This window comes from Pseudophryne corroboree, chromosome 5, assembly GCF_028390025.1.
Source record: "Pseudophryne corroboree isolate aPseCor3 chromosome 5, aPseCor3.hap2, whole genome shotgun sequence".
Lineage (NCBI taxonomy): Eukaryota > Metazoa > Chordata > Amphibia > Anura > Myobatrachidae > Pseudophryne > Pseudophryne corroboree.
In genome coordinates, this window is record NC_086448.1 from 143,410,227 (window position 1) to 143,424,898 (window position 14,672).

The 14,672-nt window shown below is 46.2% G+C and overlaps 1 long non-coding RNA gene across 1 annotated transcript in view; it reads right to left on the reverse strand.

Moving 5' to 3' along the window:
* LOC134927388 (uncharacterized) overlaps nt 1–14,081 on the reverse strand; it is a 149,215-nt gene extending 135,134 nt beyond the window's left edge. The window contains exon 1 of the long non-coding RNA XR_010177627.1: nt 13,944–14,081. This is a non-coding gene — a long non-coding RNA (uncharacterized LOC134927388). The remainder of the gene's footprint in view (nt 1–13,943) is intronic.
* Between the last annotated feature and the right edge of the window lie 591 nt (nt 14,082–14,672).

Below are 14,672 nucleotides of genomic sequence, written 5' to 3' on the forward strand. Positions count from 1 at the left end.
CTCACAGCGCTACAAGAAGAGTTTTAAATGACCCTTCCGCGTGCTCTCTCTCATATATATATATATATATATATATATACACACACACATATTTACATATATAAACCTTATAGGTCTTATTAATTCACCAATGTGCTCCCCCTCTTCCCTTTCTATAACACCCTGGTACCACAGTGAATTATGAGGAGGTCAGCGTCGTCTGCAGCGTGTCCTGTGCGGGTCAATGCAGCTTCTCAAAATGGCGCTGGTGGGCTGGAGCTGAAATGAGAAGTCCGCCCCTAAAATGGCGTGGATTCTCCCGCTTTATAGTTATTTATACTGGCCGGGGGATTATGTAAACAGTGAGGCCGGGGCCGCTGGTTTACTAGTGACCAGTCTTTTAGGGACATTGTAAAATATTGCAAGCTCAGAGCGCCCCCTTCCCCCCAGCGCTCTGTACCCAGTGGAGTACCTCAGTGAGCCAGCGGAACACAGCCTGTCACAGCTGTGCTCCGTCCCTAACAGCCGACACTGAACGCCAGTTATCCCTTATGGATACCTTCTGTTTTTCTACTCACCGCTCGACGTGTTCTGGATGATTTCAGGGGGTGGCGGCTGGCGCTGTGGGAGTGAGCGTTCGCCATCTGGGGCTATGCAATCAATACCCTCAGGAGCTAATGGTGTCCTGTCAGCGGGAGCAGGAGCCATGAAGTCTTTAGGTACTTGGTTCCTGCTCCCCCATCCTGAGTCCCACAAAGCAGGGAAGCTGTTGCCAGCAGCTTCCCTGTAAGCAAAACTTAGAAATATCTATTCCTTTTTCACTCCTCTCAGGAGCTCACTGGAAGTGCTGCCGGCTCTTTTGGGCACAATTTCTAAACTGAGGTCTGGAGGAGGGGCATAGAGGGAGGAGCCAACCCACACTATTCAAATTTTATAGTGCCAAAGGCTCCACAGGACCTGTCTATACCCCATGGTTCTTTGATGCACCCCAACATCCTCTAGGACGTAAAGAGTGAGCAGACATTACTGCAAGAGCAGCCAGCCTGAAACTCAGTTTCTCTGGGCCTGAGTGACTTATGATTGAAATTGACAGACAGCCACAGACAGGTGAGCCCTCAGCCTCCCCCACCTGTGTTACAGAAACAACCAGTGTTTAAGAAGGGCGCTACCAGTAGCACAATATTATGCCAGTAAGACCCATAGAAAAATAACTAAAACCAGGACTGAGTTTTATTGCAAGTTAAAGAGAAATAGCCTTCAATGGCAGAGTTTAAATACAAGGATAAAAGACATTTTGCTATTAAAGACCTGGTTTGTGCAATGCAGACAGATAGTTATTGCTGGAAGGACTGAGCTAATTATGCAAGAGTTAATCAAGCCCTATAACTGAAATAGACTGAGTTTGTTCCACACAAAAGCCGCCTCATTGTGACATAAGTGTCGTTGTCCGGAGACATTGTTATTCCTTCGCTACTTACATCCTCTTTGCAATAAAGAACTGAATAGTATTGACCTTTCCCATCTCAGGATCCCTTCAGTGGCTGTGTGCTCATTCCCCTTTGATACACTGTAGCACAGCCAACTTTAAATAAGAGCCCCAACGATAACTGCTTGTGAAGTTATCTGTTTACCTCAGCTAGGGAGAGGCAGAAAGTCAGTATTTAGGATTTCTGAATGCATTGTCATTTTTCTTATCACATTGTAGAGTGGAATGCACATTGTCTGATATAATTTCATAATTCCAATAATTTTATGTTAATTTTGTGATTCCAATTGTATCTTATCCTCATTCCAATTCTTCTTCTTCTGTGATTCTAATTGACTGGATGATCTTTGTAGTGTGAACTGTAGAGAATTGTATATTCCAGTTATTCCTGTATGCCAAAGTCTTTTATTGTGATTTACAACCAAAGCAACGTCTTTTACTTAACCAATCATCCCAAATCCAGAGTTCATTGCAGATCAATAAAAATAATTCCTGTTGGAATTGCTGACTCTTCCTGATTCATATCAATCTCTCCTACCTCCTACCTTGAGCACGTTACTACAAGACAAAGTACAGGGAACAACACTTAAGGGGAAAGGTTCATCACATAGCCACCCAACACCTGTGATACCTCTCTGAACCAAATACCCTGCCAACACTGGGGGTGTTACATATGTATTGGTGTAATTCTCAATAAGCTTGCTAACTGACCCTGCCAATGTGACAATTACTTTTATTTTGCCCTGTATTACAGAATACTGGCATTGTTACAAAACCAACCTCATCCCCTGCACTCCTACCTCCAGCAATTCATCTGTGTTGAAATGCCGGGTATCCGGTCTTTAGGTTGACCACACTTTGGTCGACAGTTATTAGGTCGACCACTATTGGTCGACATGCTTTAGGTCGATATGGCCAGTAGGTCGACCTGGCAAAGGTTGACACATGAAAAGGTTGACATGCGTTTTTCACAATTTATTAAATTTTTTGAACTTTTTCATACTTTACAATCCACGTGGACTACGATTGGGAATAGTAACTTGTGCCAAGTGCAGCGTGGCACCTTCGCTTGCCATGCGAGGGGATACGGTACACTAATTGGGGTTCCCGGTCACTTTACGGAGAAAACGACAATTTTTTTTGGAATAAAACCTCACGTCGACCCTTTTCCATGTTGACCTTTGTTCATGTCGACCTGATGACCGTGTCGACCTATTTCAGGTGTCGATCTAGTCACTGATGACCAATAGTGGTTGACTTAATGACTGTCGACCTAGTTACAGTCGACCCAATGAACCACACAAGAAATACAGGTAGAAAAAGCAGATTTCATTAAAAGGAGATTTATGGTAGACTTACCATGGTTAACTCTCTATCTGCGAGGTACACTGGGTTCCACAGGAAATACATTGGAGTGTAGAGATGGATCTTGATCCAGAGGCACCAACAGGCTAAAGCTTTAGACTGGCCCAGAATGCATTGCGGGGCCTCCTTTATAACCCCGCCTCAATGCACTGTGAGCTCAGTTTTGTTAATCAGTCCAATGCAGAATGCAGGTAAAAGAGAAGGCAGATTTTAGTTACATAGAACCACGTTCTCACGAAAGGTAATGCCATACAAACCCAAAGAAGCTAAGTGCGTCAGGGTGGGCACCCTGTGGAACCCAGTGTACCTCTCAGAAACAGATTTAACCATGGTAAGTCTACCATAAATCGCCTTTTCTGCAGCGGGGTACACTGTGTTCCACAGGGAATACATCGGGGATGTATTAAGGCAGTTCCTCAAGGGAGGGGACGCACCTTAGCGGGTATGAGAACCCGGCATCCAAAGAAAGCATCCTGGGAGAAGTATCAAAGGCATATAATAGTGTTCACTGAGAACCACACAGCTGCCTTGCACAATTGTTCTGCGGATGCATTATAATGGGCCACCCAAGAGGGTCCAACAAACTGAGTAGAATGGGCTTTAATAGCAGCAGGAGTTGGGAGACCAGCCTGGGCATAAGCTTGTGCAATCACCATTCGTATCTGTCTGGCCAAGGTTTGCTTATTCTCAGACCAGCCACGTTTGTGGAAACCAAACAGTACAAAGAGGGTAACTGACCTCCTGATAGAGGCAGTCCTCTCCACATATATACAGAGAGCCCGTACCACATCCAAAAACTGTTCTTTGGAGGATAATTCAGAAGAGATGAAGTCTGGAAACACAATCTCTTAATTAAGGTGAAAAGATGACACCACCTTAGGTAAATAACCAGGGCGAGTTCTAAGAACTGCTCGGTCACAATGAAATATCAAAAAGGGTGAACGACAGGACAAAGCGCATAAATCTGACACCCTTCTAGCAGAGGCAATAGCCAGCAGAAACAGGACCTTGGCTGTGAGCCATTTAAGGTCCACTGACTCAAGAGGTTCAAATGGAGACTCTTACAGGGCATTCAGGACAACAGTCAAATCCCATGGAGCCACAGGAGGGACATAGGGAGGCTGAATCCGCAGTACGCCCTGAGTGAATGTATTAAAGTCAGGTAGACGCAATTTTTCTCTGAAACCACACCGTCAAGGCAGATAAGTGAACCTTGAGGGAGGCCAGATGATGTCCTAAATCTAGGCCTTGTTGCAAAAAAGCCAGAAGTCTGGAAGTACTAAACCTGGAAGCATCATAATTCTTAGCAGCACACCAGGTGAAGTAAGAATTCCAGACCCTATAATAAATCCATGCAGAAGCCAGTTTGCGGGCCTTTAGCATAGTCTGGATAACCGCCTCGGGGAATCCTTTGGCCCTCAGGAGTGAAGTTTCATGAGCCACGCTGTCAAAGCCAGTCTGACCAGGTCAGAGTAGACACAAGGGCCCTGGACGAGGAGGTCTGGATGTTGAGGATGTAGAAGAGGATGCTCTATTGATAGACCCTGCAGGTCTGAGAACCAATGCCGTCTGGCCCACACTGGAGCTTGAACTTCCGTAGTACCCTGGGCAGAAGTGACACTGGAGGTAAAACGTAGGGCAGCCGTAAGTTCCATGGAATTGCCAGTGCATCCACGAACACTGCTTGAGGATCACTTGTTCTTGATCCGAAGACCGGGACTTTGTGATTGTGTCGGGATGCAATCAGGTCTACATCTGGTAGACCCCAGTAGTCCACTAGACTTCAATCTCCAGCATTTACGTCCTGATGACTGAGGAAATCCGCTTCCCAGTTGAGGACTCCCGGAATGAACACTGCCAATATTGCTGGCACATGGAGTTCTGCCCAACAAAGGATTTTTTACACTTCCATCATTGCCATGCGGCTTCGAGTGCCACCTTGATGGTTTATGTATGCCACCATGGTGGCGTTGTCTGATTGTACTTGAACAGGCCTGTTCTGTATCAGAGGCAGGGCAAGAGTCAAAGCATTGAACACTGCCCGCAATTCCAGAATGTTTATCGGGAGTAGAGATTCCTCTTTTGTCCACCAACCCTGGAGAGAGTGTTGCTCCATCACTGCGCCCCAACCACTTATACTGGCATCCGTAGGCAGCAAGACTCAGTTGGGGATCCAGAAGGGATGGCCCCTGCTCAACTGCTGGTCCTGTAGCCACCAGCTCAGTGACTGGCGAACCTCCGGAGTCAAGGTGATCATTTGAGACCTGATTCGATGAGGCATGCCATCCCACTTGGAAAGAATTAACCTCTGTAGAGGCCGGGAATTAAATTGAGCATACACTACCATGTCGAAAGCCGACACCATGAGGCCTATTACTTGCATCACCAAGTGTATCGACACTCTCAGGTGAGAGATGAAGTATCTGATCTTGTCCTGAAGATTCAGGACTTTCTCTGGAGACAGAAACAGTCTTTGTCTGTGTGTGTCCAGCAGTGCCCCCAGGTGCACCATGCTAAGAGCAGGGACCAGCGAGGACTTCTTCCAGTTGACGAACCACCCGTGGGGTTGTAGGAAGCGTACCATCAGTTGCAGATGACTGAGGAGGACATCTTGGGAGTTTGCCAGGATCAGCAAGTCATCTACATACGGCAGGATCCTGATTCCCTGATGACGCAGATGAACCGTCATTATGGCCATAACCTTGGTGAAGATCCGAGGGGCCATGGCCAGTCCAAATAGCAGAGCCTGGAACTGATAGTGAAGGTTGACAATAGCAAACCGCAGATCTTGGTGATGCAATATGGCAATAGGAATATGTAGATAAGCATCTTGTATATCCAGGGATACCATATAATCTCCGGGTTCCATGGCCAGTACAATCGAGCGCAGCATTTCCATATGGAACTTGGACACTCTCACAAATTTGTTCAGTGATTTGAGGTTGAGTATAGGCCGGAAAGACCCACTGGGTTTCGGGACTAGAAACAGGGACGTGTAGTATCCTCCACCTCTCGGGGACAGGGGTACCGGCACTACCACTCCTGTATCCAGGAGGGAATGCACAACCATTTGTAGAGCTTGCGCCTTCAACGTGTCCGAAGGAATAACCATCATGTAGAACTGGCGAGGGGGACATCTCTTGAAAGAGACTGTGTACCTGTGAGAGACGACTTCTCGTATCCATGCATCTGAAGTGGTCTTTAACCAGACCTGGGTGAACAGCAGAAGTCGGCCTCCCACCTTGAGATCCCCAAGGGGGAGGCCCGCTCAGTCATGCAGCAGGCTTGTCTTGTTTGGAAGCAGGCTGATAGCCAGCCCAGGATTGTTTTGTTTCGGGCTTAGTGGTTTTGGAAGCACAAGCTTGTCTTGGATATGTCTGACCTTTTGCTTTCCCTTGAGGTTGAAAGGAATGAGAAGTGGTACTCTTTGCCTTCCGTGCAGAAGGATTAGTATTCGGGAGATCACGAATCTTATTCAGATATTCCCCAAATAGGATGTCTCCCTTAAAAGGAAGTACCTTCAAGGTCTTTTTGGAGTCCAGGTCCACCTTACATGACCTCAGCCACAACATTTTGTGCACCAGGATGGACGTAGTCGACGCCTTGGCCACCATTACAACTGCCTCAGAGGACACCTCCTGAATATATTGGGAGGCGGTGGTAATACGACACAGATATTTACTCCATTCTTCTTACAGATCATGTTCTGAAAACTGAATTAAGTGACACTCCATCTGTTATCTTTAGAAAATCTAATAATCTTCAACAACACCTCGCTCCTAGTTTCTTTATAGATAAAAGAACTTCCAGATCATCTTTAGCTACAGAAAAAATCTCACAGTGGCTTCCAAAAGTCACAGGCTGCTTTAAATGTAGCGCCAAACAATGTATTTCCTGTTCCTATATTCAGAATAATTCCAAGACCTTTCTGTCATCCAATCATCTACGATATACGTTCATTTATCAATTGCAATAGCACTTATGTAATTTATCTATTAGTGTGCAGTTGTAATCTCATCTATGTAGGCAGGACTACATGTAAATTACGTATCAGATTCTTGGAGCACAGACGTAACATTCTTAAGGGCTTCCTCTTTCATAGTCTCTCCAGACACTTTCTAGATATACATCATAAAAATCCAGATGATATTAAACTAATTGGTATTGAGACCATAATGCCCACTGCACGGGGTGGGGACAGATACAGAAAGTTGTGCCTCAGGGAAAATTATTGGATCCATAAACTGAGAACTTTGGTCCCTGAGGGACTTAATGAATCTATAGAAATGGACTTATGTTGATATATAGTTTCTCTCTCTAGCCTTATTTCCTTCAGTTATCTGTATTCCTCAGTTTTACATTTTCCCCTTTTATCCTCATCCTATTTATCTGATATAATTCAAAGATCTCTTGATCATTTGAATATACTATTTTTTATTCTTTTCCCTTCTTTGGTGAATCTGCTATGCTCACATAAAATGGCTTAAATATGGCACATTCTTTGTTAGACATGTAAGCTATATGTAAAGTATAGATGCCTGTATATTCCATGCATTCAATTAGCGGGTTTGGTGGCGCATTTGGTTTGACCGCTAACCCGCTATGAATGAGGTTACTGGTGTTTTTCGGCCCTTCGGGTGTTCGATCTACATCTTCCATTTGTATATATACATTTTTTTATTTTTTATTTTTTATTCTTTAGCCCTATATTTGCTGTCTTTTCTCTTTAGTTATTTTTATAATAGGCTTATCTTTAAAACTATTCATATTGTGATTTATTATATAATTTGTGTTTGACAGGCTCTATCCACAAATGAGCACATTCATACAAATTGTACACCTTTCTATATGATTATATGTATCAATTTTAATTCCTCTCTAAGATACAATATCTGTCTTAGCTCTTTATACTAATGAACTTGTTACCTTAGGTATGTGCTTCATGATTGATGTAACTCTCTTAGAGCTGATGTGCATCTTGCTTTTAAATGGCATTGTCTAATGAGTTAAATTATTTACATATGTTTCTCATAGCAGTGACGCTTTAAATACTGATAGACCTATGGCACATTTTTGTTGGACATGTAAGCTATATGTAAAGTATAGATGCCTATATACTCCATGCATTCAACCAGCGGGTTTGGTGGCGCATCTGGTCTGACCGCTAACCCGCTATGAATGAGGATATTGGTGGTTCTCGGCGCTTCGGGTGTTCGATTCACATCTTCCATTTGTATATATATATTTTTTTTTTCATTTTTTTTTTTTTAGCCTTATATTTGCTGTCTTCGCTCTCTAGTTAGTTTTATAATAGGTTTTTTTTTAAAAGCTATCTATATTGTGTTGTATTATATAATTTGTGTCTAATAGGCTCTATCCACATGAGCATATTCAGACTAATTGTATACCTCTATATATGATTATATGTATAAATTCTAAAAAAAATCTAAGATATAGTATCTGTATTAGTTCTTTATATTAATGAACTTGTTATTTTAGATATGTGCTTCATGATTGATGTAACTCTCTTATAGCTGACGTGTATCTTGCTTTTAAATGGCATTGTCTAACGAGTTAAATTATTTACACATGTTTCTCATAGTAGTGACGCCTTAAATACTGATAGACCTAGAGGCTGGGTAATACCTTTGAGAAAGTCACATGATATGTGACGAAACGCGTTAGGACCCTGCCCTCTTGCACACCTTGACTTTGGACTTTGTTGAGATAGCAAGCTGCTGACTGAGTCACCCCTGCTCCGGCTCCACATCCCGGCGCAACGCCATCTCTGTCCGCCGCTCTCATCAGCACGCCGCTGACAACCCGTTGCACCCGCCTGACGATAGTACAACTACCTCCCGAGGACGCTCGGTCTGTACCAGCCCACAGAGAGGTATCTATCAACTCATCCGGCAACAGGTATATTTGCTACATTGAGACTGCATACTCCGGCAATTTTATTCTCATCACCAACTGACTGGTTGTTCATTTACTGTGGACACTATCTCTGGAAATTGACACCGGACACATTGTTATATCAGCATTGCAGGTGCTTACCCACAGCTTATATTCCTATATAAAAATCAATAAAATTCCTATATAAAAAACTATCCAATTTGGCATAATTATTATTATAGATATATAATTCATTTTTCATGTGATGTCATTCTTAGAAATAAATTACTTTTTATTATATACACGTCAGCTCCTATTTTCATTGCTCCAACACATTGCGCAGCCGTTCCCTCCCTATTCTTTACGACACAGATATTGTCTGGCAGTGTCAGATATATCCTGAGGCAGCTCATCCTCTACTGCCTGAACTCATGCTTCAATTCCTTTTGCGGCCCAGGAGGCTGCTATAGTGGGTCTATGTACAGCACCTGTAAGGGAGTAAATAGACTTCAGGCATCCCTTCACACGCTTATCTGTCGGTTCCTTCAGTGAGGTGACAGTGGTGACAGGCAGAGTAGTTGACACCACAAGACGGGTGACATGGGAATCCACCGGCGGTGAATTTTCCCACTTGTTACACAACTCAGCAGGGAAAGGATAATGAGCTAGCATCTTTTTAGACAGGGAGAATTTATTTCCTGAAGACGACCAGGGTTCCTGATGTTTGTCTACTAAATGGTCAGAATGCGGTAAGACTACTTTAGCTACCTTCTGACATTTAAACTTATCAGGTTTCTTAGACGCAGTAGTGGGATCTACATTATCATCGATTTGTAGAATCAGCTTAACAGCCTCCACTAGGTCAGGGACATCAACCTGAATTGTAGGTTCCTCGTCAGAAGCAACTGTATCAGTGTCTGATGGATCAGCATACTCCCCATCCTCATCAGAAGTATCATCTGAGATACTGGTGGATTGTGAGGAGGAAGCAGCCCGCTTAGATGACCCCTTGACCCCAGAGAGACGTGGGGTAGGTTTTTGTCTAACCACAGATTGATTCAATTGTTGTATCTGGGTAGACAGAGCATCCGCACAGGGCGGACTTACTACAGGGATAAAATGTGGCTGCAATGGCACAGGAGGTCCCATAGATGAGAACGCTGCCCAAGGTGGCTCCTGATTGGTTACAGAAGCTGCGGACTGACTGGGAGATGTATGGCACATATTACACAGACCATCATTCAAAGTTTCCCCCTTAGGCAAATCCCTTTTGCATGTGCTGCATGATACAGGAGCGCCCGTGGATTTCCCGCCATTTGCGTTAGACATTTTAGTAAATGCAACCACAGAGCGTATGAGTACGATACAGCCAGACAGAGTACAATACCTGCAAATAAATTGCCTAGTATGTGGCAGCGTACACCGTACACAACACCAGCGTCTAAATCCGGTACTATGTGACTGCGTACACAGTACACAACACCAGCGGATAAATCCAGTATGAAGTGACTGAGTACACAGTAGAATACACTTAACGGTAAATACTGTGCAACACTATATATGAGACTCTGACGCATCTAGTCCTAGGGTACAGAATATAGTGACAGATATAGCTGGGATACACTGAAAGTGAAATCCACACAGCAGATACAGGCACACACAGTCACAGTGACAATGCAGATAATTATTTTAGTCAGACAATAAAACTGCACCGGACTAGAAAATCTCCTATATATTAGCCCAGATCTGTGACTTTGTGACTCATTTGCTAATGCTGGTCGGAGTCACATTGCTGGGCGGAGTCAGAGTCACAGATCTGGGCTAATATATCGGAGGCAAAGCAGACACGTGGCTGATCTAGGCATGTCTCCTAGCCCTTTCAGTATTTCATTTGCAAGAGAGGAGGTGCGCTGTGTGACCCCAGTCGTGTGATCGGCGGAGTGTCTGAGAAGGGGTTGTGATCCCTCAGAGCTGTTAGCCAATCACCGGTCGGCGGGGCGTGGTGGCAGTCAACTGACCACTGCGTGATTGGCTGGAGGAGGAAGGGTAACGGCCCGCAGCAGTAGAAGACTCGGCCGGTCAGTCTGAGGCGGCGACAGCAGAGGACGGATCCGCCCGGGGAGGAAGAGAGTGGGGAGCCGGCACCGAAGAGGAGGATGGGTAACAGCCCGCAGCAGCAGAAAACTCGGCCAGTCAGTCTGAGGCGGCAGCAGCAGAGGACGGATCCGCCCGGGGAGGAAGAGAGCGGGGAGCCGGCGCCGAAGAGGAGGACGGGTAACGGCCCGCAGCAGCAGAAGACTCGGCCGGTCAGTCTGAGGCGGCGGCAGCAGAGGACGGATCCGCCCGGGGAGGAAGAGAGCGGGGAGCCGGCGCCGAAGGAGGGAGACACGGAGACAAGCAAGTGAGCCGCAGTACACAGCGGCTGCAGCACCTCCTCCCCTCCCCAGCCCACTCTCTGTGTATATACCTGCTCTATGTACTCCCTCCATACACACACCCATCTACACCCACCCCACACAATCACACATATATACCTGCTGTACACACATCTACACCCCCCCACACACATACCTGCCTACCATATGTACCCCCTCCATACACACATATATCTGCTGTACACTCATACCTACCTATGCCTGCCCTATACACCCCCCACTCATATACGCCTGCCCTATGCACCCACATACACATACCTACCTACCCTATGCTCTCCCTCCACACACACATACCTACCTGCTCTATGCTCTCCCTCCACACACACATACCTACCTGCCCTCCCTCCACACACACATATACCAACTGTGTAGGACTGGACGCCCCCTGTATATACCCCAGGTGAAGGCAGCTCTGTGGCCCCTGTGCACTGGCTGCTGAATGCCGCTCTCCCCTCTGACTCCTCTCCTCAGACTCTAGGCTGGGCAGCGGTGTAGGCCTCATGCCGGTCACTGGCCTGACCCAATGACAGATCCAGTGCCACCTGCCTGTGGGGCTGAGGAGCAGAAGCTCCAGCCAGCGGGATGGAAAGAGGCAAACTGGGAAGGTGCAGGACTTGCGGCGGGAAGTCGATACCCCGACCCCATTATACATCCCCATCCCCATTATATACACCCCCCCAGTGTACCCATCCCCATTATATATACCCCCCAACGTGTACCCATCCCCATTATATATACTCCCCCACAGTGTACCCATCCCCATTATATATACCCCCCACAGTGTACCCCACCCCATTATATGTACCCCATTATACTCCCACACCCGCCCTTCCCTCACCTGTGGCACCCCCCCCATCCGGCCCTTCCCCCACCTGCAGCGCCCCCAGACCTCCTCCCCCATCCATGGCACCCCTACACCCACCCCTCCCCCACCTGCGGCACCTCCGGACCCCCTTCCCCACCCGCAGCGCCTCCGGAACCCCTCCCCCATCTGCGACTGCTGCACCTGCCCCTCCCCCAACCGCAGCGCATCCGTACCCCTCCTTCATCTGCGGCCCCCTCCCCATCGCAAGGGCCTATGCCCCCTTCACCATCGGACGCCCTTTCTGCGTGCAATTGTAATACTCCATATAATACAAATATTGCACGCCGGAAAGGCGTTCAGGAGTTAAGGGGGCGTAGCCCCTTGCAACGGTGTGAAGAGCGCCCTTAGGGCGCGATGAATCACCTAGTATATAAATATATAACAATGCGCAGTCCAAGACCGGATGTATACATCAGAATACTCGTACAATATATTCTAGTAGAGGTACACTTGTTCTTAACTAACACTGGGGCAGATGTATTAACCTGGAGAAGGCATAAGAAAGTGATAAACCAGTGATATGTGCAAGGTGATAAAGGCAGCAGCCAATCAGATCCTAACTGTTAATTTACATATTGGAGCTGATTGGCTGGTGCCTTTATCACCTTGCACATATCACTGGTTTATCACTTCCTTATGCCTTCTCCAGGTTAATACATCTGCCCCAATGTCTTAAAATGACATGTAGAATACTGAAAGTGTCTGTAATATCACAGCGCTGATAAATCAGGATGATTTACATAGGAGACCTTGCCCTGCAGTCCTGGAGACCAGTCGCAGCTACTGTGAGAAGATGGTGCCCAGAGTCTCAGTCAGGGAGTGAGGGAAAGTGTGAGGCAGCTCCAGGGCTGGAACACCAGCAGTAGATGGCGCCTGGTGCTGGGGGAGGGGCTACAGGTCAAGCACCTTTTCCCCTATGTTGGTACTCACCACCGGGTACTATTGAGCCTTATTAAAGTGGATATTTTACTATCCGATCTGTGCTTCCATGCCCTGGTAGATATAGTGGGGTCCCTGCTCGGTCACAGAGTCCACACTAGCATTGCGGTTCGTCTCCTTAAACCATGACCAGAATACGATTTTATGGCGGGTCCCGCCGGGGGTCCCTCTAACCTCCTCCCTTAGTAGCAACCACACGATCCAGGACAGCATTTGCGGTGGTGTGCCTAGGAACCGGAGCGCCTCCGCTGCAAGTACCCGGGAACAGAGCCAGCGGGAGTATGCAATGCCACTGGGGAGGTGATGGAGCCGCAGCACAGTATGTCACACGGACATATGTAGTGCTGCAGCCCTTGAAGCATACCTCCCAACATGACCCTCTCCAGGAGGGACAGAATGCTCTGCTCCTGGAGTTCTCTCTTAATGTATGATTGCCATCACCTGTGCTGAAACACCTTTCTTATCCATTACCTGTTCAACACAGGTGCCAGCAATCATACATTAAGAGAAAAGTCCAGAAGCAGAGCATTCTGTCCCTCCTGGACAGGGTCATGTTGGGAGGTATGCTTGAAGTCTTCTAAAAAGCTTTTTCAGGGCTGCCTAGCACAGCCCCCCTGTTAAGTGGCCTGCTTCATGCAGGCACCAACTCTACAACTGAGCTCACAGTGCCTGGAGGCGGGGTTATAGAGGAGGCCCCGCAATGCATTCTGGGACAGTCTAAAGCTTTAGCCTGTTGGTGCCTCTGGATCAAGATCCATCTCTACACCCCGATGTATTCCGTGTGGAACACAGTGTACCCCGCTGCAGAAATTGTACTTAACACTATCCAAATAACGTTCTCCTCTGTATACTTCAGTATGAATTACAGAATATTTCAATCCCATACTTCTTTGGTAAGGCAGTAACTCGGTGGTTCATTAAATTAGGATTTTTGCATATATTATAAACCTAAAACAAATAGCAACCTGTGTTCACTTACGTGTTACTATACTGTCTTCCACACAGCACACAAATGTCACATTGTAGTATGTACTGCTTTCACTTCTCATATTACTCCCGGCAGCTTCAGTCAGTCACTGTGCACAGGGGTGTGTCTATATTACATGTGATGAGTCACAACAGCTCTAGAAATACCTTGTCCTTACATGACCTGATTTTGTAATCTGCACATGGAAAGGAGAATAAGGAAACTATGCAATGATTCAGTTCAGAGAATTGATAAGTGAATACTTGAGTGAATTTGTACAGCACAAAATAACTGTTTTTAATGAGTTTGACTGAGATCCGAGAACTTTATTATATTAATCCCTCATCCTCTGCTTGTGAAGGAGTTACCCGTTTGTTTTAGTCTATGAAATCATTAGACTATTTTCATAGCAGCACAAAGCATAATGAGGAATCTGTTGTAGGCAATGACCTGTTTGCCTGTGTGATTATGTCAGTGAGAATAATACTTGCCTTCCTGACCCTGTCCATGAGGGAGAAAATGCTCTGTTCCTGGACTTTCCTGGTAATGTATGATAGCCATCACCTGTGGTGAGCTGGTTAATTGATAAGAAAGGTGTTTCACCACAGGTGATAGACATTACCAGGAAAGTCCAGGAACAGAGCATTTTCTCCCTCATGGAGAGGGTCAGGTAGGCAAGTATGGAATAAAGGGCCCTATACGGGTGACACGACGGCGGGGGGGGGGGGGGTTAGTTACGGG